The sequence below is a fragment of the Apium graveolens genome, chromosome 8 (genome assembly GCF_009905375.1).
Source record: "Apium graveolens cultivar Ventura chromosome 8, ASM990537v1, whole genome shotgun sequence".
Classification (NCBI taxonomy): domain Eukaryota; kingdom Viridiplantae; phylum Streptophyta; class Magnoliopsida; order Apiales; family Apiaceae; genus Apium; species Apium graveolens.
In genome coordinates this window covers 32,172,044-32,197,529 of record NC_133654.1, presented here as the reverse complement: position 1 = coordinate 32,197,529, position 25,486 = coordinate 32,172,044, and the positions used below count along the sequence as shown (strand labels likewise).

General features: G+C 37.6%; 1 non-coding gene and 1 pseudogene across 1 annotated transcript; one reads left to right on the top strand and one right to left on the bottom strand.

The window, feature by feature from the left end:
* Positions 1–23,451, bottom strand: part of LOC141679460 (uncharacterized) — a 196,804-nt pseudogene extending 173,353 nt beyond the window's left edge.
* On the top strand, positions 20,953–21,059 carry LOC141681737 (small nucleolar RNA R71). Its single transcript, XR_012559162.1, has one exon. It is a non-coding gene; the product is annotated as a small nucleolar RNA R71 (small nucleolar RNA).
* Positions 23,452–25,486: the final 2,035 nt, after the last annotated feature.

Genomic DNA, 25,486 nt, shown 5'->3' with positions numbered 1-25,486 from the left:
CAAAATAGTGGACTTTTTGCAATCATAATCAACATTTTGCCATGTGAATCACATACATATAAGGTTTTATTTTATTAGGTGTCTTTTACTTGTGTACATTTTTTAATTTAGTAAATTAATGGAAATTTAATAGTGAGTTTGTGTAAAATAACAAACTAAAGATTGTCTCATTTGTGCTAAATAAGGGTGCTTTAGGTCTATTAGGCTAAACAATAATTGTCCAATAATTGTCTATTAAAAGTAACCTCAATACTCGCTAGCCGCCCTGGATTTGTAACAAAATCTTGCATCACATGCATATCTTTGCTGATGTACAGAACTTGGTTAGCATATAATTGTATAAATTTACACTATTAAAAGGCTATGCTTATGTTATATAAATTAGTCGGTTTTTCAAAAATTGTTGATAAATTGATTAAAAATATTTTAAAAAATTAACCGAATCATTAAATCGCTCATAATTATTTGATTATAAAAAAATCACCCGATAAATTATATATCATTACCTAAATTAAATATTTTCAATTTTCGAAATAAGTAATACTATTTGTTATTTATGAAAAACATTTTAGTTGCATCCTTAACACGACTTCAAACTTTTGAATTTCTTGTAGCATATGAAACATACAACGTATAAATAAAGACAAAAACTATATATTCAAAAGTTAAGTTGAAATTAATTTTAAAGTAGAATAATATTATTTTAATTCTGATTTCGGTTGTTTATTGACTGATGAAATTTTGTTGTTGCAAGGGAGTAGTTCAATAATCAAGCAAGGCCGGCCAACAGTTTATATTTATTCAGGAAAATGCTTTTAAATTTAAAGTTGCTGAACGCTTACATCATTCTAAATTCTAATACTATCAATTTTTGTAGTTGGTTCACTGATGAACAAATAATTAAATATCAATACCAAGAAAAAAAAAATTAAATATGCCCGTACCAAATGAATTTGTTTTAGTTTTATAATCAATTAAAAACAAAATTAAGTGACGAGAAAAGTCATTTATAAAGCAACTTTACCTAATTAATGTCGGCCTCCTTACATTTAATTGTGTGAGCCTGTTTGGTCACGGCGTAACGTTTTTGGGGGCAGTGTACATGAAAGCAAATATTTTTGTATTTTTTACTCATGTGTTCCTGTAGTAATAATGTCAACTCCGATACTAATGGGTAAAGACAACCCAAAATATGTAAACTGTAAGTCCAGGGTTCCGGTGAGCCATGCACGTAAGTATTGTCTCGATGTTAACATTCTCCTCACTGGAAAGCTAATTATGAAATCGAAGAGTAGATTACGGACTTCCATTTTCGTGGTAATAGGTTGTCTTTGTATCTATATCAAATTGTTAAAATATTGGGAGTGACACGAGACAAACTTGAGACCTCAACGGGTTAGATGACATTACAATTAGACCTTGTGATGGTGTTTACCTGGATGAACGCTGGTGCCTTCTTATACCCCTGCTACGATGTCAAAACATTAGAATTTGTTCTCATTTAAATCCTGGTATGCACCCCCAAAAACTCAACTTTCACGAATGCTGCCACATCTTTTCATTCAAACAAGAGACTGTCTTCAACGTTTTTCTTAATTTGTTGTCAATGTGTTCTTGTAAAATGCTATAACATACTTGTGTTAATAGCATTTCCTGATAGTCCATCTTCAGTAACTTATCAGTCTATTTCCTCAGTGTCTTCCACGGCTGATGAGTGATTAATTTGTTCCCATAAATCACCTAAGGAAAAACTCAACAATTTCTAGAGTTTAAAGTACCTCAATGGCGGATTGGCATATAGAAATATAGTGATATTCCACTTGCTGCTAGAGCCTAGAGGCAAGAAACAAGCTTCTTCATCACTCAAGTTCACTTTTATTGGAGCTAAAAATTTATGTCAACACTATAAAAGGTAGATTCTTGATGCTGCATTGCATATATCAAACATCACTTGTAGATGCACAGCAGTTGCTTCAGACTAGAGCAACAGTTAGACTTCTTTGAATGGGCAACTAGGATGGAATATTAGTCTGAATCATCATGCTCAAGTTTATAGGCACTGCTTTACCTCGGGGAACATCGTAAAATTAGAAAGACAACTAAAACAATGATGTCGTGATTTAGCAGCATGCTTTATTTACAACACTATACAATCTGATATGTTCTTTTTAGCAGGAATCTGCTCTTACTTTTCAGGAAACACGTTGAGAAACATCGCCTTCCAAGCCTACCATATTGTACGTGTAATACCGAAGGGGTAAATAATCTATTGACGGGAACTTTGCCTTTTCTGTACAGATTATTTTTTCATCCTATCCACACCTTGTATAGTTTAGGCATTTTTGCAAAATATATAAATAAATTCCAACAACAATGTGAAAATAAATCAAGATTTTTACAAAAAAATAAGGGATTTTCATAAAAAGGGCCTCAGGTAAGTTGTAATTTCTCATACCTTCTCAGTGGAATATATTGCACATGTTTAGTTTGGTTGAATTGTTAGCAATAAACTATGTTTTCAAATTCACTTGTCAATAATTTTCAAGCTGATTCCAAAAATGCGCCTGTGGCTAGAATCAGATCATACATGGAAGTTGGTAGGTAAGAGAAATGACTGAATATCCATCTTCAGCACCTACCGACTCCCAACTGGATATCCATCTTTAGCACCTATCAACTCTTCAAAACACCCTACAACTATCCGATGATCCAAATGTGTCATAAGACAATATCACCTGATCATGTCACTAGTTCTAACTTATGTGTATCACCTGAACACATCGTCAGTGTCAGATATGTGAAATTACTGTTTTCTACATATTCTTATTTTGTGATCTATTATTAGTTTTAATTGTGACAACTATACAAAATCTATGTACATGATCAAGTAATTTATAAGCTAAGATATTCATAATTGTTGATAAATATTCTGAACAAAGGAAGTATCTGTTTTCGATATAGTTGATTAGGCTCTAACAATCTTTATATAGCATTTACATTTCATTTTATCACTCTTTGTTATTTTTGTTTTGTCAAGCAGTCTCAAATTTTGTGGCATTCTCTGGCGCCAAACTAACATTTACCAACTGTTTTTATCCTAATGTTACTGAAATATTCTGCCAAACCAATGCAAACTACAAAAGTGTACTCGTCCTCAGCTCCCTACATAGGAACTGGGCGCCCATATCAATGCATATGGGTGTGCATAGGGGATCTGAACATGCTTATGATGTTCCTGTTGGTAGAAATTCAGGATTTCACTACTTGCCTTCCTGAGTGGAGCCCATTTTACTCAGCTCTTCCTTATTATCGAAACATGAATCTCTGGTTGACACTGCTTAATTACAACAAAGAATTGTCACTTGTACATTCTATGTCATGGTCTAAAAAGAACATGCATTTTTCCTTTCTTTAAGCGTGAACATGTTGACAATGCTGTTAAGTACAACCTGTTGTCACATGAATTTGGCTAATGTAACTTTTTCAAAGTCTCTTGCATTTGGGTTTACACTCTGTAGTCTTACTCCTATTGATCGTAAATTCGTAAATTCGTAATATGTTAATCTCGAGATGTATGCATGCCTATCTAATTCTGTCTCTTGTGTAATTTTCGTTGTAACTTGGTAAATTTGAAGTTTAGTTCTGTACGTATGATGCTTTTCTCTACCAGGTGTGCCATTTCTCCATGGTACCTTGGCGAACCCTTTCCTCCTATCTGTCATGTCTGCACTTAACATGAGGCATGTAAACTGTCAATTAATGCACCTAGGGAGTATGTCTTATAGTTCCAGTTAAAGACAGAATTCCTAATTCATTAACCATAATAAAAAAAGTACTATTATTTTTAGCTAATTGTATGAATATCATGTTGCTGATCATTGTTAATTATGCAGATGAGTTCGGCACAAGCATTTTATAAGAAAATACAAACATATGAACAATCTATAGATTCTCCACCTCTTGTTGAGCAATAAATATTTTCACAAACCACAATATCGATGAATTGTCACCATGGTTTTAAAAACTTTTTTCAGTAATTATTACTTGTAAGAAGCATAAATGGGCGGAGATTATGTCAAATTTAGAATCTTGAAGTGCAAGTCCTGTCAGCTGGTTATACAGCTTGTTTATTTATTTAGTTGGTGTAAAGCATAAAAAATTTGAGTAGTCTGCACTTCATTTTACGTGTCCTAAACAAGAGCTTGCGAGCAGTGTTTTATGCTGCGGATTAAGTTATCTCGAAATCAGAATAAGGTGTGGCGGTCACAGCTATGAAGGCGCTTCTTCTGTGGCCTCTGATGGACGTGCCTTTGTAATCATAGACATGGTGAATTTAGACAGAGTTATAGTTGATCCTATACCAGACTTTGCATGCATGTAAGGTGGCGCAACACTTGGCCAGACTTTCTATGCTATTGCTGAGTCGAGTGATCCCTACAAGAAAAATGACCTTTTTCAACCAAACAAATCAAACCCGAAAAATTTGGTAGGTAATGGTAGAGCAATTCCTACCAACATGTAATCTGTTACGAATCGCTCCCAGTGGGCCCCGGATTTTATACACGCAAGCACTAAAACCTACTAATATTGATAGGAAACTCAAAACCTAGCAATTTTGATAGGTGTTGACCATAATTTTATAAGGAAATGATCCCACCAACCACATCACCAGCCCTCATATATTTTAAGTATTAAACTTTTTTTTTCAAAAAAAGTGATAATATCATTTTTCTGAGACTATATCCTACCAAGTTTGGTGGGAAATTATTTCCTACCAATCTTGGTAGGTTTTGATAGAATTTTAGACTTGCCCCACCATCCACATCACTAGTCCACATATTATTAAAAGTAAATAACATTTTTTCGAAACATGAAAAAAAGTTAATAATTCAGGGTCGTTTCCTACCAATATTGGTAGGAAATGGGTGAAAACAAAGAAAAATGTGCATTTTCATATTTTTCGTCCATTGTTTGTCATATTTTTGTTGATCGAACTCCAAAAATATAAATATCTATTTAGTTTTGTAGTGAAACTCTAAAGTTAGTTGATTATACTTGCATTCCAGTTTTTCTAGTTTTTTTTAAAATATGTAATTAATATGAAAAAAATATATTAAAATAAGAAAACATTTCAATAAATTAAAATGTTAAAAGTGAAATGTCATTTTATAGTAAAAAAAATTTGAATAAGAAAATAATTGTAAATAAGACGAAGAGCGAGATTGTTTGATATTTGAGTTAGCTTTTATATTCATAGTTTATGAGTTCTTGAGGGTTACGCGATATGAATTTTTTTTCATTTTTTTATTAATCCAACCTTACAGATGTCATGATCTATATATTATAATGATATGATAATTTTTTTAAAAAATAAATAAATATATTTGATTTGCTATTTTAACAATCAACACAAGTTTGATAAGTGCTTCTTATTAGTGTTTAGTCTCAGATTAATGCTTCACTTTTTTAAAAAATATTTATGAATTATCCAACCGTACGGATGATAAAATTTATATATTTTATTGACATGATAAAAATTATTAGAAAAAAAATAAATCTATTCGGTTTGCTAATTTAATAGTCAACCAGTAGTTTGACTAGTTCTTCTTACCACCGTTTACTGTCATATTAATGTTTTGATTTTTTAAAAATATTTATGAATTATCAAACCATACGAATATCAAGATTTATATATTTCAGTGATATGATAAAAATATTAGAAAAAATAAATATATTTTTAGTGTTTGTACCCTAAAGACAACACTATGATGTTTTAGTTTAAGACAACACTATGATTATTCATTTGAGGCCAAGAAAATGGAAAAACAATGACGATAATGAAGACATTACAAAGAATGAAGGCAAATGATTGAACGATGATGAAAACTTGAAGATGATTAGTTTAAACCTTTTAAACATCTAATAATTATTGCAATGAATTATTATTTTGAATATTGAACAATTGTTATGAAGATGTAATTTTAACTTTTTATATTATAATGGTGATATGTTCCCGGATTGTGCTTTATGATGAATTTTTTAATTTTGGTTATTGTTGCATGCTTATAATTTAGATGTTAATTATGTACAATTTGTTCTACATTTATATCAACAAAATATTTTTTTAAAATGGTCCAACATTTCCTACCACATTCAAACTATTTCCTACCGCATTCAAGCTAAAACGGTGGAAGGAAATATCCATTTTCATGGCTTCTGCCAAAAAAGCTACCATTTCTTAATTAAAACCTACCGCTTCTGGGAGGAAATACTCAATCAAAACCTACCAATACTGGTAGAAAAAAGGAAGTTACTGTGTAAATTGCCACGTGGCATGACACGTGGCATGACACGTGGAAGGACACGTGGTTGGGTCCACAAGCCAACTCATCAACTGGGTCCTTATTTGTGTGATGTGGCAAGTGATGTGGCCGACTATGTGGCATGCCACATGGGCGACCACTTGTCAAGTGGGGGCCATTTGAGATACAAGCACTAATTCCTACCAAGGAGCATTTCCGACCTCAGCAATTCCCACCAACCTCGTTGGTAGGAATTGACCCCTTTTCCTACCAGATTTGGGCTTTTTCTTACCAAAATGCTGGTAGGAAATGGCCTTTTTTCTTGTAGTGAATGTTCTTTGATATCGAGAAAAGATGGGCTTGCAGCTGACAATGTTGTGGATGTGCTTATGGTAGATGCAGAAGGCCGTTTGTAGGATAGGGAGGCAATAGGGGAAGATGTCTTTTGGGCTATTAGAGGCAGAGGTGGAGGAATTTGAGGTATTGTTTATGCATGGAAGATCATATTATTAGGGTGCCTAAAACTGTCACAGATTTTATAGTGTCTAGGCCTGCTACGAACCCTCAAGTGGCCAGGCACCAAGCTAGACGATAAATTTTATATATCTTCTTTTTTTGGTGCTGGATTACTACGAAGTATATGTCATATTAGACCCTTATGGTGGAATCGTGAACAGAATAAATAGTGGATCAATTGCTTTTCCACACGGAAAAGGCAACCTTTTTACAATTCAGTATCTGGTAGAATGGGAACAAGTTGACAACAGTAAAAGCACAGATTATATAGATTGGATACGAGAATTATATAATTCTATGAAACCATATGGTTCATCAAGTCTAAGGGCTGCACATATAACCTACATAGACCTTGATCTCGGAGCGTTTCAACTGATCTGTAGTAGTAAACAACTATGATACCTGATAGATAGACTCTTAGCTAGTTTAACAAAGCATGATGGACAGACATGTTGGAAACCAGCTAAGAGCTAAAACTAAATAAGCTTTATGTAAATTAAATTTGTATATAATTTTGTATTATATAATTAAAGATTGTACTATTTGAGCTTGTATACACGCATACAAATTTTTCAATACCCCAAAAAAAGAGATGTTTCGAGGACTTCATAGTCCTTACTCAATATCTGGACTTGCAAAATGCGCGGAGTGTTTCATCAAGTGCTTTCCTGTCATAATCACCCGTAAAAACACAGCTACCTAGTGGGCCTTTCAGAAGAATCAGTCTTAACAAACCATCTGCCACCTTCTTATCAACCTACAATCAAAAGAGAGAACAATTGAGAGATCATTCCTCTTCACTTAGAAACTTGCAATTATATTTACTAGTCATTGCACAGAAAAATTCTTATTGCAAGACTTAAACAACCCATTTTAATTTCAAACTTCATTTTTACCGCCATGACAGAATTGAACATCTCCACGGTCACATTTTTAGGAGGACCGGTGGGTAGCTTTGCCTACTTTAAGATCTTTTTAGCTCGTTCCACAATTGAATTGTCAATCCAACCAAGGCGGTATGCCATATCAACAGCCATAACCTGCAAGGACAAAGGAAAACCAACTTCAACATAAAATGGCTGCAATGATACCACAGAAGACATGGTAATCAGAAAAAAATTTAAACTGCACCGTGCCAGCTGTAACAGCTTCCCCGTGAAGCCACTCTCCATAGCCACAACCAGTTTCTATTGCCTGCAAACAACATCTAGTTATTAAAGTTGAGTTTATATAAAATATTGTAATTGATAACAAAGCAGATCAACTAAGAGGGCAATAATTATGCACTAGGAACACCCGTGAAGATGAATTAATTTAACATGCAAGTGACCCTAAAGATATCCGCACAAACTTAGATAATCTATCTCTTGTTCTTTATGACCATCTGATTAACATTTGTCTCGGGTAGTTTTGAGGAAGAGTAGGTAATACAATTATGAGCTCTAAAAGTTCCTAGAACAAGTGAACACAGTGAACTGAATCATACAATACAAGTGATAATATTTGGACACCATAATAAAAATGCTGCTACAAATTTAATTATTCAAGAAAAATTAATAGAGTAACAAAATATTTATTCAACCCAAAATAAAAGTAAAACAATGTAGAAAGTTCCGCTAGGTAAAATTAAATACATGCACAGGCTCAAACAAGTGATTTTTTAATATAAATTGAAACAACCCTTTTTTTTCAAACAAATATATTGTGAGTGCAAGACCAAGAAGGATCTGATAACATGTTTGCTTCTTAATTAAAAATGGTTGAGACTATCCCAAAAAGTTTATTTTATAATGAGTAAAGTGCACTTTATGTACTTACATTTTGGGTGTCAGGCCACTTGTAATACTAACTTTCACTATCTCTCACTTGAAATACAGCAGTAATAAAATTTTTACAGTTTGCGTGATTCCGTTAACTTCCACTAACTCCGTCTCTTTTTGCAGGGATATGACTGTCATATCCTTATTACAACGCGACAGCCGTATTCTTCTGCCACTTTACTGAAAGAAGTTTCCATCTATGTCTCCCGCCTTTTAGAGAAGAAAATAACACTCTTTTTCCCGCTAGAAGATCGTTGTTGCTGCTACAATGGCGTGATTCATCAGAGATAGGAAAGACAAAAATGCTTACCAGCCTCATGAAGGTCCCGATTACGGAGGTTAGTGCTCTAATTAAGAACTAGGGTTCTAAAGTAATGGTTGAAAAGGGCCTTTTTGTATTCTTGTACATATATGTTCGATTAGGGTTTTATTTTGTTAGATAATGAATTTATAGTTTAGTTTTGAATCTTTTTATCTGTTTAATGTGTTGCATGTGCTTCGAGCTGTATTCATGTGGTCCTTTTCATTTTTATACTAGAAAGTGATAAAAATATGTTTATGGTGGTCCCTTGTGTTTCATCAGGAGTGTACAAATAGTCGAAAATGATTGTTTTTTTTGTATTTTAGGTTTTCATCTGTACTATCAGGGTTTGCACTGTTTTAAGTGTATAAAGTATGAATTTGTATCCAATTATTTCTTCATTTTCTTTGCAGAGTATCCAGGACTGTTTAGTATTAAATTACACCATGGTGGAAAGTTTGAAAAAAACCCTGTGAGATATGTAGGTGGAGAAATTGATTTTGTTGACATGTGTGATAGTGACACCATGAGCCTTATAGAGTTAGGAAATATGTTAAGGGATTGTGGTGTATTAGGAGCACAAACCTTTTCATATAAGTTACCAAAGATATATATTTCTAGGGGTTTATGGCCTTTACAAAGTGACGGTGATATTGTTGAGATGTGTGAATTAATGCATGCTAATAGAATGATATATGTTTATTCAGAGACCATGATACCTTTAACTGCTGTTGATATTGATGGTGTACCTACCCAAGACTTTCAACCTTCACAGGATATGAACATTCAGTATGTTGAACCTATGAATGATGTTGAGGAAAATGTAGAACAGATAGGTAATGTTGAGGAAATGGTTGATGATGAAGGTGATTTACAGAGTGATGGGGACAGTGATGAGGAGTACATCCCAGAGAAGGGCCAAGATGAGCTAAGTGACTGCAGTTTTCATTCTGATTCCTCAAATTTAGACAACACTGATGAGGAAGTATGCTACCACAAGAGTGAAAGACAGAAGAAGAGCAATGAAAAAGCTAAGAAAAAAGGTAAGGACAAAACAACAGTCAATACAGCTGAGAAAGATGGCAAGGTCAAAAAAACTGATGAAGAAGGCAAGGCCAATGTGCAGATGGAGAAGGAAGCAGATAGTATTAGTGAAGATGAAGAAGGGTATGCATGTGTGCTTCTAGTCATTTCATAGACAGTGAAGAATAGAGGATGGCCTCTAATAGCACTGATGAGGATGAGATTCCCTATCCAGTATTCAACCCTAAGACAGACATGAAGGAACCCAAATTTCAGATTGGTATGTTATTTGCAACATCAAAAATGTTTAGAGATGTAGTTAAAAAACAGGCTATACTGGAGATGAGACCTATTAAGCAGTCCATAAACTATGAAAGTAGGGTGAGGTTTATTTGTGAAGGGAAATATGAGTGGAAGATATATGCCTCAAAGCCACAGAGGATAGACACCTACCAGATTAAGGTGTATAATCCTAAACACACATGCACACAGACTTTTCACCAGAAACAGAATTGTCAGGTATCCCATGCTATCATGCTTGTGCATGCATAGCATGGAGTAAAAAAAGTTATAAACCATTTATTCATCAATATTTTACTAAAGACCTCTTCTTGGAATGCTACAAATATATTGTTGAGCATATCTGTGGTGAAGAGGAATGGAAAAAGACCCCATATCCTAAACTTCTTCCACCAGAGGTCAAGCCTCAAACAGGTAGGCCTAAAAAAAAGGAGCAAGAAAAATGATGTGGTTGGTGTTGATGCAACTAGGTTTGAAAGGCAAAATACAACTGTTAAGTGTACCTATTGCACTGAGTATGGACATAATACAAGAACCAGTCCAGCAAAGGTAAATACCAAACCTTTTTGTCAATAATTTGGTAAATACACACATGTAGTGCTAATGACTGTTTATTGATGTGTGTTAGGCTTCAGACATTGCAAAGAGATGTGAAAAGACAGTTAAGACAAGGAAGAAGTACATCCCCAAGAAGAAGGCACCAGAGGCACCCACAACTGGATAAACTGATATTCCTCCTGTGCAGAATCCAATTCTTGATAAATCAATTCCAGAAGTTGGTGGTGGATCCTGTGAGGGTACCCAAGGTGGTGTATTCAAGACAAAGAAATGTCAACAAAAGTCAACAAACACTCCTCTTGGAATTCAACCCAAGATAGTGAGCACCAGGAACAATGTCACAACCACAACCTATGAAAATATTCAGGCCAGGAGAAGAGAAATGCAGTCCAAACTTAAGGACAATCCAGTTCAGAAGATTTAGATTTGTCATGACTGCTTTACTATGAAAGTTTGTCTGTGGTTTTTTGATGCTCTTGGACTATTTATGCCTTACTTTTGGATGTAATCTGATGACTATTTATGCCTTATTTTTGGATGTAATTGGTATGTGTTAAGACAGTTGACATTACATCATGTAATGACACAAGACAATGGTTATGTCAAGGCAATGGTTTGGTATTTATCAAGGCAATTTTATCTAGAGTACTCTTTTATCTATTTTGCATCATATTTGTGTTTGTGAGAACTTGATTACTTATGCATTTGATTTTGTATACCATTACTGTAGTGACTTCTTATTGCTCATACTGGTATATGGCTAGTGAAATGAAATGAACAATACACAAGATTTTTTAGGAAACACAACCACCACTACATTCTTTCACTTAGATTTGTTCACAATAACAATGATCATAGTACAAAACAAACTAATTGCATAGAAAATCAAACTAAAACACTTAAGCAAACTAAACATAGGTCTACTCCTCTACTCGTCGATTGAGTCGTAACCTTCCTCGTCCACACTGACTTGTCCCATTGACTGCAGCACCATGTTCATCATGAGAGAGAAAAGGACAAACATTGCAATGACTGTAAATTCTTCCTTCCTCTTCAGCTTATCCAACTGAGCTTGGTGCCTGTTAGGGCGAAAACACGCGCTAATATTCACGCAAGTATACGCGTTCGCAAGTAATATAGAATACTTTCTAGTTCGTTCCCTCAGAGACTCAGACTAAATTATTGTCTAATTAAACTCACTCACCAATGTATGATTACTTCTCAATGTTAAGATATTAACACTTAAAATTGTTGATTAAATATTAACTATAATTAACTACTTAATTAATCACTTAACTAACACTTCAATTTATCAATAATAAAACACTCATGAGATCACAACTTCATTATTACTTCCTTCTATAGCCATTGTTATTACCCTTAGCATGTGACAGTGATGATATTAATCGAATAACACGAAACTGATAAAAGCCAACTTTCATTGTACTAATACCATTCTACCAAGCATCCACAATTAAGATAGAAGTTGAATAGTCATCAATTATGTTGAGTTCCCATATGTCTACAGAAATTGACAACACAACGATTTAAGCACAAGTTATTCCTTTTGATTACATAGGGCAAATAAAACAGTTAGAGTTACCCACTAATCATGCACAACGTACATGAACCTATGCTAGCATGGCAAGTTCTAAATCTCAAGATCCACCGTCGCTTCACAAGAGATTAACACCCTATCTTATATGTTCGCGACGCACATAAGACGAATACGCACAACCAATACTAGATATCATGCAATCATCACACACTAAAGTATTAAACAATTAACTAAAGAATTCCATAATAAATCCGTTGCAACCCCATGATCACGATTAGCCCATAATAGCACTTATCGTCATCATGGGTTCATATGAAATCATGATAAACAAACACAAGAAAATAATAAATAAACTAATTATATTAAAACAGAGTACGTCACAAGAGTAAATAAGTTCAAAGCAAGAAAACTAGCATCCAACGTTACAACGAAACAAGAATCACAAGAATATATGATTCCTCTTCGTTGCGGTGTGCTAAATCGATCTTCTTCCTTATCTCCTTCGCTCCTTGCGTAAAAACACAATCTCCTTCAATCCACACTTGTGAAAACGTCTCAAATCTACTTATATAATAGTCCCATAAAACTCAGATTACATAGAAGTGGAAACCAAACAGAAGTAGAAGTCCTAAAATAATTTGTCTTTTTTCCCGACCCTGCGCGGCCGCTCAGCATAGCTGAGCGGGCGCTCAGCTTGCTGCGCGGCGCTCAGACCTCTACTGGAAAAATTCTGATTTCGTTCCGTTTCTTCGCCGTAATCTGCCCGTTTCTTTCCTCTCGCAATGGTGAATACATGCCAAGGCTTATTCTTGATGATTCCTCCCCCGAAATGTAACTAAAACCCTGAAATGCATAAACACTAGAAAAACGTATCAAATATACAAAATACTTGATTTCAAGACACCAATTTAAGCCATTTTAAGACGCTCTAAGTGGTATAAAATGCCACTTATCACACCCCCAAACTTAAATCGATGCTTGTCCTCAAGCGTCACAGACTCAAAAACAAATAAAAACATGCATGAATGCAATCTATATGAAAATGCAGCGATCCCCCTTATTACAATTAACCAACCAAATTGTCACATCTCAACGAATGCAGTTAGATAACTAAAGATCAATAAACTCATGCAACCGGACATACAGCCAGAAACGTGGTGTGTGCAATTGCTTAACAGATATGCTTCGGAACTAGACCAATTACTATGACTAGACTATCCTCAAGGCAATCCTACGATTATACAAAGAATAAAAAATTCTAGGCACAAAGTGATATACAACACTACAAGAACTCTGGAGCTTACTACGGAATCGTGCTTTTTATTTACAACTCAAATGTTTATTTGACCGTGCAATGAGTGAGGTCCACAAAAGACTTATACAATGGTATCCATGTAACGAGCGTTAGGTTAGCGGATCCCAGACTCTAAAAGCCTTAGGTCACTAGGCACAAAGTCCCCTAAGAACTTAATAACTCGAATACCAAAGAGCCCACTCTTGATCAATTATGTAAATTTTTTTTATTTTTTTTATTTTTTTTTATTTTTTTATAACTTCTGAGCAAGTGCGTTTCGCTACATCTTGCTCAACCCTAGACTACTCGCACCATATGCGAGCCGGCTACTAGCCAATTGATGCCTAGCCACAACTAGCAACAACTTCCATATTTTTTTCTCCAAAATTTTTTCTTTTTCATGCCTTTATCACTAAGAACCTATAATCGAATTCTAAGCATAATAAGTAGATTGACCTTGAAAACAACCAAATTATAACAACAATCTAGCCCTTACGCATTCTCTAAGACTTAGTGAACTTACAATTGTTTCTAGCATGCATATCAACCTACACAACTTCATATCACTTTAATGTTATCACTATACTCGCATCAATATCACAATTCAGATGATAAATCATTGAAAAAGGGATCATGGTACATGCATGAGCTACATGACATTCATAACAAACAAAAAAATAAAAAACTATATGGCATAAATTATGCAACTATATGAACTAAACTATCATGAATATGTAACTAAATGACACACACACAATATTCCTTAACTACCACCCCCAAACTAAAAATCTTCACTGTCCTCAGTGAAAGTAGTAGAAAGGAACACAAGGTATACCTACTCGGAGTCATCATCATCATCACCCTCAGTGGGTGGAGTATCAGGCGGCGGGTATGCAGAGTCCTCACCAAAAACTGGCCACTGGATATCAGCTCCAAGGCCTCGAAAAGCAATCCCTAACGCAAGGGTGAGCTCCTGAGCAAACCTGCTCTGCGTCTCATATATGGCATCCAACCGCCGTGAAAGCCTCCTATACTGGGCATCAACCATCCCAGCACCCTCCTGAGCTCTCAAAGAACCAGCCTCATCACGCCCTGGCCTAGCCATAGTAGCACCTCGTGCTGGACGCCCTCCTGGAAGACGATAACCCAGCCCATGCTCCTCAGGCTCACCACCGACCCACTCCTGCATCCCATTCAGAGTGCCAGAATCAATCGGAGCTGCTGGCAACTGCAACTGCTCATGAGCCGGCCAGTTCACTCCCACTGCTCGGCATAGCTTCGTAACCGTAGATGCATAAGGGATGTTCATATGCTTCGCTCCCCTCAAAAACTTCAGAATTCCTTGGTAGATAAACTCACCAAGGTCCACATAGTATTCCTCATTCAGAATTCCCCACAACAACTGTGCTCTCTCAACTGTGACCTCGTGTGCATGCGAAGAAGGCAAAATATTAGCACAAATAAATGCATTCCATGCACGGGCATACCTGTTCATGGCGATCGCCGGAAAGTGACGATACTCATTAGTGCCGGTCCTGCAGGTCCAAACTGTGCCCGGTCGACAGAGAGTCGCACAAATCATATCCAAGTCAAAATCCTCAGCAGTCTTTTCATTCCAGTTCTCCTCCTCGGGCTTTCTCTCTCGCTGTCCAATCACACGGCGAATCGCCGCAGGATGATAATCAACCGTCAGCCCACGGACCACAGAAAACCCATTCTTTTCGGCCTTCGCGTTCGCGTAGAACTCGCGAACAACGTTCATCGGTACTGCTTCAGGTGACTCACAAAAAGCTATCCACCCCTTCTCTGCAATCATGGGCAGCAACTCACCATCCCTCCCCGATGGTAAAAACCCCCTCTCCTTCAGAATCGGCTTCCCCAACAGCCTAGTGTACTCCTCCTCCGCAGCTCTGTCAGTTAACCGAGGCCTTGCAGCAGTACCCCTCGATGAATCAGCAGTAGGAACTGTGCTGCTGCTGTCAATAGTGCGTGCTCTCTTGGGTGCCATTGATTCGTGAATAAAAGTGTGTAAGAACTGATTTTTGATATTTGTGAGAGGGTTTAAGTGTAGGAAGTTTTGTGGGAGATATGTATGATAGGTGTATGTATATATAGGGTGTGGATTAGATTAGGGTTTGGGAATTAAGGAGTAAAATGATGGGGTAGTGGGAACAAATCGTGGGTTTATGGGCTAAAACTATTTTTGTGTGTGTTTTTTTTTCTGAACTGTAAAAAAAATTCTGGTACTCGACCCCTGAGCGGTCGCTCAGCAAAACTGAGCGGGCGCTCAGCTTGCTGCGTGGTCGCTCAGCAAAGCTGAGCGGGCGCTCAGCTTGCTGCGCGGTCGCTCAGCAAAGCTGAGCGGGCGCTCAGCTTGCTGCGCGGTCGCTCAGCAAAGCTGAGCGGGCGCTCAGGGGGTCACTGGAATTTTTTTTTTGTGTTTTTGGATAGGTTATTAACTTCTAAGGGTTCCTGTAACAACAATTCATGGGTTGCCTCCCACGCAGCGCTTCTTTTTCGTCATTAGCTTGACGTTTCGTACCCTTCTCAAGTAGTCAACAAAATGGCACTAACCACTTCTCGGTTTGCCATGTCCCCATAGTAGTGCTTCAACCGCTGACCGTTAACCTTGAATGCTTAGTCCGGATCATTCTCAAAAATTTCCACCGCTCCATGTGGAAACACAGTTTTGACAATAAAAGGTCCAGACCACCTTGATTTCAACTTCCCAGGAAAAAGTCGGAGCATAGAGTTGAATAAGAGAACTTTTTGCCCTGGCATAAATAACTTTGGATGTAGCTTCCTATCGTGCCACCTCTTCACCTTTTCCTTATACATTTTGTTATTTTCGTACGCTTGAAGTCGAAATTCATCAAGTTCATTAAGCTGAAGCATTCTTTTCTTACCAGCTGCATCTAAATCCAGGTTCAACTTCTTCAATGCCCAGTAGGCCTTATGCTCAAGCTCCGCAGGTAGATGACATCCCTTACCGTACACCAACTGAAATGGTGACATCCCAAGTGGAGTTTTGTATGCTGTTCTGTAAGCCCAAACAGCTTCATCGAGCTTTAAAGACCAATCCTTCCTTGATGGACAAACAACCTTCTCTAGAATGCGCTTTATCTCTCTATTAGACACTTCCGCTTGACCATTTGTTTGCGGATGATAGGCAGTAGCTACTCGATGATTCACATTATAACGCTGCATCATAGAAGTGAACTTACGGTTGCAAAAATGCGATCCTTCATCACTTATGATTACCCGAGGTGTTCCAAACCTTGTGAAAATTTGCTTATGAAGAAAATTTAGCACTGCCTTTGCATCATTTGTCGGTAAAGCTTTAACTTCGACCCATTTTGAGACATAATCGACTGCCAGCAAGATGTACTGATTATTGCAAGACGAGATAAAAGGCCCCATGAAATCGATTCCCCATACATCAAAGACCTCGACTTCAAGCATCACATTTAATGGCATTTCATCCTTCCTTGACAAATTTCCCACTCTTTGGCAACGATCACACCTTAAAACAAACTGATGAGCATCCTTGAACAAAGTAGGCCAGAAAAAACCTGCTTGCAGAATACGAGCTGCCGTTTTCTCACCACCATAGTGTCCACCATAAACCGTGGAATGGCAGTCTCGTAATATCCCCTCCGTCTGACAGAACGGGATACATCTCCTGATGATCTGGTCAGCTCCCTGTCTAAACAAATATGGTTCATCCCACATATACCACTTCACCTCATGCAGAAACTTCTTCTTTTGAGCGGATGTCAAATTAGGAGGCATTATATTGCTGACGAGATAGTTTACAATATCTGCAAACCATGGTTCTTCCTCCTGAATTGCAAACAACTGCTCATCCGGAAAAGATTCATTGATTAACGTCCTATCTTGTGAAGTAGAATCGGGATTCTCCAACCTAGAGAGATGGTCAGCTACTTGATTCTCAGTACCTTTTCTATCTTTGATCTCTAACTCAAATTTCTGAAGTAAAAGCACCTAACGAATGAGTCTCGGCTTCGAATCCTTCTTGGAAACCAGATAGCGAATAGCTGCATGATCAGTGAATATTGTTACTTTCGTACCAAGCAGATAAAATCGAAATTTCTCAAAACCAAAGACTATAGCCAAAAGCTCCTTCTCAGTAGTGGTGTAGTTTAATTGGGCACCATTTAAAGTCTTACTCGTATAGTAGACCACATGGAAGAGATTTTTCTTGCGCTGTCCCAGAACTGCACCTACCGCATAATCACTTGCATCACACATCATCTCAAATGGTTCTGTCCAATCTGGTGCTGTAATAACTGGTGCAATGATCAAACTCTTCTTGAGAGTCTCGAATGCTGCCAAACATTCATCATCAAATTTGAAAGGCACATCTTTCTCAAGCAAATTGCACAAGGCTTAGATATCTTTGAAAAGTCCTTGATGAATCGCCGATAAAAACCCGCATGACCAAGAAAACTACGGATTCCTTTCACAGAATTAGGTGGGGGAAGATTTTCAATGACTCCCACCTTGGCCTTGTCCACCTCCAGACCCTTGCTAGAGACCTTATGCCCAAGGATAATGCCTTCACGCACCATAAAATGACATTTCTCCCAATTGAGCACCAAATTAGTTTCCACGCATCTTTTGAGTACGGCGCGCAGATTATTCAAACATTCATCATATGAGTGTCCAAAGACGGAGAAGTCATCCATGAACACTTTGACGTTATTTCCAATCATGTCAGAGAATATAGCCATCATACATCTCTGAAAGGTGGCCGGGGCGCCACATAACCCAAACGAAACTCTGCGAAAAGCAAACGTGCCAAATGGACAAGTGAAGGTAGTCTTTTCCTGATCCTCTGGTGCAATACAAATCTGATTATACCCGGAATAACCATCCAGAAGACAAAAATACTCATGACCCGCCAATCTGTCAAACATCTGATCAATAAATGGAAGAGGGAAGTGATCCTTCCTTGTGGCTTTGTTCAATTTTCTATAATCCATGCATACTCTCCATCCTGTAACTGTTCGAGTAGGGATGAGCTCATTCTTTTTATTTGCGACCACAGTGATACCTCCTTTCTTAGGTACACATTGTACGGGGCTCACCCACGAGCTGTCAGAAATAGGATAAATGATGCCTGCATCTAGCCATTTCAGAATTTCTTTCTTCACCACCTCCTTCATGATGGGATTCAGTCTTCGCTGCTGTTTCACAGTTGGCTTACTACCTTCCTCTAGCAGAATTTTATGCATACAATATGAAGGACTTATCCCCTTGATGTCTGCTATGGTCCATCCTATAGCCGATTTGAATTCTCTCAAAATCCTTAAGAGCTTGTCTTCCTCACTACCTGAAAGGTCAGATGAAATAATAACAGGTAACGTAGATAAATCACCTAAAAAAGCATACCTCAAGTGCTCAGGTAATGGCTTGAGCTCCAAGGTAGGTGCTTCCTCTATTGATGGTTTGAGCTTCCTTTCAGCGTTCTTGAGGTCAGAAGTACCAAGAGATTCAAATGGTATGTCCAGCTTTCGGTTCCAGGGAGAAGCGTTCAGATATTGTAATTGCTCGTTGCTATCTTCATCATCGCTGTCAAAATCCCCCACTAAGGCCTTTTCCAATGCATCAGACATTAGCATGTGATCGAGTTCCGAAGTAACCGCAGAATCAATCACATCCAATTTTAAGCACTCCTCATCTTCTGTAGGGAATTTCATTGCCTTGAATATGTTGAAGGTCACATCCTGATCTTGGACCTGCATAGTAAGTTCACCTTTTTGCACATCTATCAAGGTACGGCCAGTAGCCAAGAAAGGCCTTCCCAAGATTATGGGAATCTTCTTATCTTCCTCAAAATCCAGAATAACAAAATCTGCTGGAAAGAAGAGCTTATCCACCTTGACGAACACATCCTCAACTATGCCCCTTGGGTAAGTGATGGAACGGTCAGCCAATTGTAGCGACATGTATGTGGGTTTTGGATCAGGCAGATCCAGCTTTTTAAAGATCGACAACGGCATCAGATTAATGCTTGCTCCCAAATCACAAAGGCACTTGTCAAAAGTCAGATTGCCAATGGTGCAAGGAATGGTGAAGCTTCCTGGATCTTTCAGTTTTGGTAGTAACTTTTGCTGCAGAACATCGCTGCATTCTTCCGTGAGAGCAACGGTTTCAAGGTCATCCAGTTTCACCTTCCTTGAAAGAATAGTCTTCATAAACTTCGCATAACTAGGCATTTGTTCAAGAGCCTCAGCGAAAGGATATTGATGTGAAGTTTCTTGAACACCTCCAGAAACTTCCCGAACTGTCTATCCAGCTTTTGTTGCTGCAATCTCTTAGGAAAAGGTGGTGAAGGATAGAGCTGTTTCTCCCCTGTATTAGCCTCAGGCAGAGTGTGTTCAACAGTAGTCTTCCTTGGTTCCGCCGCTTTCTCCTTTTGCTTAGATTCTTCACCTCTAATTTCAGCTTCTACTTCTTTTGCCTTTTCAGCATCAGCTACTTTTCCAGACCTTAAGGTAATAGCCTTGACTTGCTCTTTAGCTTCCAACCTGCCTGGTACTTCCGTGTCACTGGGAAGAGTGCCAGGTTGACGATTGAGCACTGCATTGGCTAATTGACCGATTTGATTTTCCAAGGTCTTGATAGAAACCGCCTGACTCTTGCACAACAGCTTAAGTTCCTCAAAATCAGCACTAGTAGGTGCAGCTGCACTTCCCTGTTGAGGATATGATTGCCTTGTAGCATACTGCTGTGGTTGCTGGAATCCAGGTGGGTTAAATTATTTACTCACTCCTTGCTGATATGGTGGCTGAATAGCATTCTGATTATTCCCCCAGCTGAAATTTGGATGATTTCTGTTGTTAGGATGATAGGTCGCTGACACAGGCTGCTGTTGTCGCTGATAATTATTCACATACTGAACAGATTCGTTGACAAGAGAACACTGATCCGTAGCATGAGAACCTGCACAAAGCTCACAAACCATAGCTATTTGATTAACTCCATACGTAGCCAGAGAATCAACCTTCATTGATAGCGCTTGGAGCTGGGCTGCAATAGCGGTGGCTGCATCAACTTCCAGAATACCTGCTACCTTGCCTGACGTCATCCTCTGAGTTGGGTTTTGATGCTCATTTGCAGCCATCGTCTCTATAAGATTATACGCCTCAGTATAGCTTTTAGCCCATAAGGCGCCTCCAGCTGCTGCCTCGAGCATGGGCCGAGATTGGGCCCCCAAACCATTATAGAAACCAGTGATCACCATCCAATCCGGCATTCCATGATATGGACATTTTCTCAATATTTCCTTGTAGCGTTCCCAAGCCTCGCACATAGATTCTGTAGGTTGCTGCGCAAACTGAGTAAGAGCACTTCTTATAGCAGCAGTCTTTGCCATCGGATAAAACTTCACCAGAAACTTTTGCGCAAGATCTTGCCACGTAGTGATGGACCCAGCTGGTTCAGAATGTAACCAGTCTTTAGCCTTGTCCCTCAGTGAGAATGGGAAAAGCCTCAACTTGATAGCCTCATCAGTCACGCCATTATACTTAAAAGTGCTGCAGATCTCGACAAAATTCCTTATGTGCATGTTGGGGTCTTCAGTTGCCGCTCCTCCAAAAGAAACAGAATTCTGCACCATCTGAATAGTGCTCGGCTTGATTTCAAAGGTGTTAGCTTGAATAGCCGGATGAAGGATGCTTGACTGAATGTCATCAATTTTAGGCCGAGAAAAATCCATAAGAGCTGGATCAGCTTGAACAATACGATCTCCCATATTTACTGGTTCTTTCTGCTCAGTTCCTGAATCTGAATCCTCAAAATCTAGCTTCTCCGGAATATCAAGAACTTCGTCTGTCTCCTCAGCTGTATCTAAAGTCCTCTTGCGAGCACGAGAACGAGTTTGCATAAACGCTTGCTAAAGTACCTGAGACACAACCGGAAAAAAAAATTAAGTAACTACTACGTCCTAATCACTGAGTCCTAATGACCAATGATGGTAAGTACATAAATTAAACAAATACGCCGAGTCCCCGGCAGCGGCGCCAAAAACTTGTTAGGGCGAAAACACGCGCTAATATTCACGCAAGTATACGCGTTCGCAAGTAATATAGAATACTTTCTAGTTCGTTCCCTCATAGACTCAGACTAAATTATTGTCTAATTAAACTCACTCACCAATGTATGATTACTTCTCAATGTTAAGATATTAACACTTAAAATTATTGATTAAATATTAACTATAATTAACTACTTAATTAATCACTTAACTAACACGTCAATTTATCAATAATAAAACACTCATGAGATCACAACTTCATTATTACTTCCTTCTATAGCCATTGTTATTACCCTTAGCATGTGACAGTGATGATATTAATCGAATAACACGAAACTGATAAAAGCCAACTTTCATTGTACTAATACCATTCTACCAAGCATCCACAATTAAGATAGAAGTTGAATAGTCATCAATTATGTTGAGTTCCCATATGTCTACAGAAATTGACAACACAACGATTTAAGCACAAGTTATTCCTTTTGATTACATAGGGCAAATAAAACAGTTAGAGTTACCCACTAATCATGCACAACGTACATGAACTTATGCTAGCATGGCAAGTTCTAAATCTCAAGATCCACCGTCGCTTCACAAGAGATTAACACCCTATCTTATATGTTCGCGACGCACATAAGACGAATACGCACAACCAATACTAGATATCATGCAATCATCACACACTAAAGTATTAAACAATTAACTAAAGAATTCCATAATAAATCCATTGCAACCCCATGATCACGATTAGCCCATAATAGCACTTATCGTCATCATGGGTTCATATAAAATCATGATAAACAAACACAAGAAAATAATAACTAAACTAATTATATTAAAACAGAGTACGTCACAAGAGTAAATAAGTTCAAAGCAAGAAAACTAGCATCAAACGTTACAACGAAACAAGAATCACAAGAATATATGCTTCCTCTTCGTTGCGGTGTGCTAAATCGGTCTTCTTCCTTATCTCCTTCGCTCCTTGCGTAAAAACACAATCTCCTTCAATCCACACTTGTGAAAATGTCTCAAATCTACTTATATAATAGTCCCATAAAACTCAGATTACATAGAAGTGGAAACCAAACAGAAGTAGAAGTCCTAAAATAATTTGTCTTTTTTCCCGACCCTGCGCGGCCGCTCAGCATAGCTGAGCGGGCGCTCAGCTTGCTGCGCGGCCGCTCAGCAATGCTGAGCGGGCGCTCAGACCTCTACTGGAAAAATTCTGATTTCGCTTCGTTTCTTCGCCGTAATCTGCCCGTTTCTTTCCTCTCGCAATGGTGAACACATGCCAAGGCTTATTCCTTATGATTCCTCCCCCGAAATACAACTAAAACCCTGAAATGCATAAACACTAGAAAAACGCATCAAATACACAAAATACTTGATTTCAAGACACCAATTTAAGCCATTTTAAGACGCTCTAAGTGGTATAAAATGCCACTTATCAGTGCCTTGCAACCATTCGATCCATCCTCCGCCTGAGCTTGTCGATCGCATCAACATTTCTTTGTTGCATCTCTTCAATCACCTCTACTGCTCGAGCACTAAGTGGTGGGTCGATCCACTTGTGATACCCGCAATTATCATCTCCACATTCTCTGAACCTCCTTCCTGTATTTTCTCTAAACCAACGAGTCTTCACAACACTCATTCGGTAACAATCACACATGAGATCGAGTAAGTCTTCACCAGCAGCAACATTGGAGGAGGCCATTGAGATGCTTACTTTCTAATTAGGGTTTAGAATTCGGTATATACATGTAATTAGGGCAAAATGCGTGTATATATAACTGATCTAGCCGTTGTAATAATGATATGACAATCATACCCTTGCAAAAAGAGACAGAGTTACTGGAAGTTAACGGAATCACGCAAACTGTAAAAATTTTATTACTGCGGTATTTCAAGTGAGAGATAGTGAAAGTTAGTATTACAAGTAGTCTGACACTCAAAATGTAAGTACATAGAGTGTACTTTACTCTTTTATAATTGCTCGAGTTAAATGCATTATGTGTACCTCTAGTTTCAACAATGTGCAATGTGTGTACCTCTGTTTAGCTATTTAGCAGTATGTGTACCTGTAGTTACAAGATTCTTGCAAACTGTGTACTTCCGTTAGTAATGCAATTACACCGTTAAAACAGCCTGGATGGGAGGGGGTAAAGTAGTATTTTCTCCTCTCAGATAAATCCTCGATTTAGGTGGCAAAAAACAAGAAGAACAAGAGAAACAAACATCTCATAAATAACCCTAATAAATTGTATGTTCATTAATGGTAGTCTCTTAAATACACACAATCTTTGTCCTAATGACTTGGAAATTGAGAGAAGTTGATAAAGAAGATGATGATGGCCCAAATTATAAAGGTAAGCAAACTAGGTTTACTCTGTACGACTATGTTTTGTGTGTTTTCAACTCATATATATCCTTTGCAGATGAACTTTTGTTTAATTTGTGAATATGTTGCTTAGTTTTTGATCAATTTTGTAACTTATGTAGATGGCACTGATTTGTTCACAATAAAAATACATGGTGGAGGTCATTTTGATGGAGTTTCTGGTGCCTACATTGGTGGGAATTTCAGGTATGTGGATGATTGTGATATTGACGAGATGTCACTGTTGGAACTTGATAGTATGCTAGAAGAGGCTTTTGGAATAATAGGTTATATTGACAAATTTTATAAAGTGCCGCATATGGAAGATGTATTTACTAGGGTTGATAGTGATGAGGATGTGCTGAAAATGTGTAGTAAGGTTGATTTGAGCAGATTGGTGTATGTGTATGGTGTCACCATTGACCTAGAACCGACCCAAACATATTGTCCCTCACAAGTAGATGTGAATTATGAGTATTTTGATAATATGAATCCACTTGAAAGGGAGGAAATAGAACAATTGTTGTTGTTAGAGGGTTTGGAAAATGAAATGAATGAAGTTGATGAAAATATGCTTAGTGAGAATGATAACTTAGTTGTTGAACCACAACTGATTAGTGATGGTGAAGAAGGTAGTTTTCATGATGACAGTTCTAATGTAGATAGTGAAGATGATGAGGTCTGTCAAGCTAGAGAGAGAAGAAAAAATGTTAAAGAAGGCACAAAAGATGATGCTAACAAAGGATATCAATCTTTGTTTGATGAGATTGTATCAGATATTAGTGACAATGATTATAACAGTGAGGATGAAAGGATGGCTGCAAATAGCACTGATGAAGAAAGTGTCACTTATCCTGTGTTCAATGAAAGAACGGATATGAAAGATCCAAAATTTGAGCTAGGCATGTTGTTCTCCAGTGCACAATCATTTAGGGCTGCAGTGCAAAAATTTTCCATAGTGAATAGAAAACCAGTTTTCCAATGCAGGAATTTTGGAAGAAGGACCAAATATAAATACAAGGGTGAAGGCTGTAAGTGGAGTATATTTGCCTCTATACTACAGGATACAAAAACTTATCAAGTGAAGATATATTTAAAAAATCACACATGTCAAACAACATTTAAGCAGAAGTATATGACTTCAAAGTAGATAGCAGAGTACTATGAAAATGAGATAAGGATGAACCCTACTTGGCCACTTGGTGCATTCCATAAGAAGATTGTAAATGATTGGGGTTGTGAAGTAAGCATATTTGCAGTTGGTAGGGCTAAGAGGAAAGCTTTAGAAGTCATACAGGGCCAACATGTGAAACAATATAGCCAATTATGGGATTATGTAAATGCAGTCAAAAAAGCCATGCCAGATAGCACA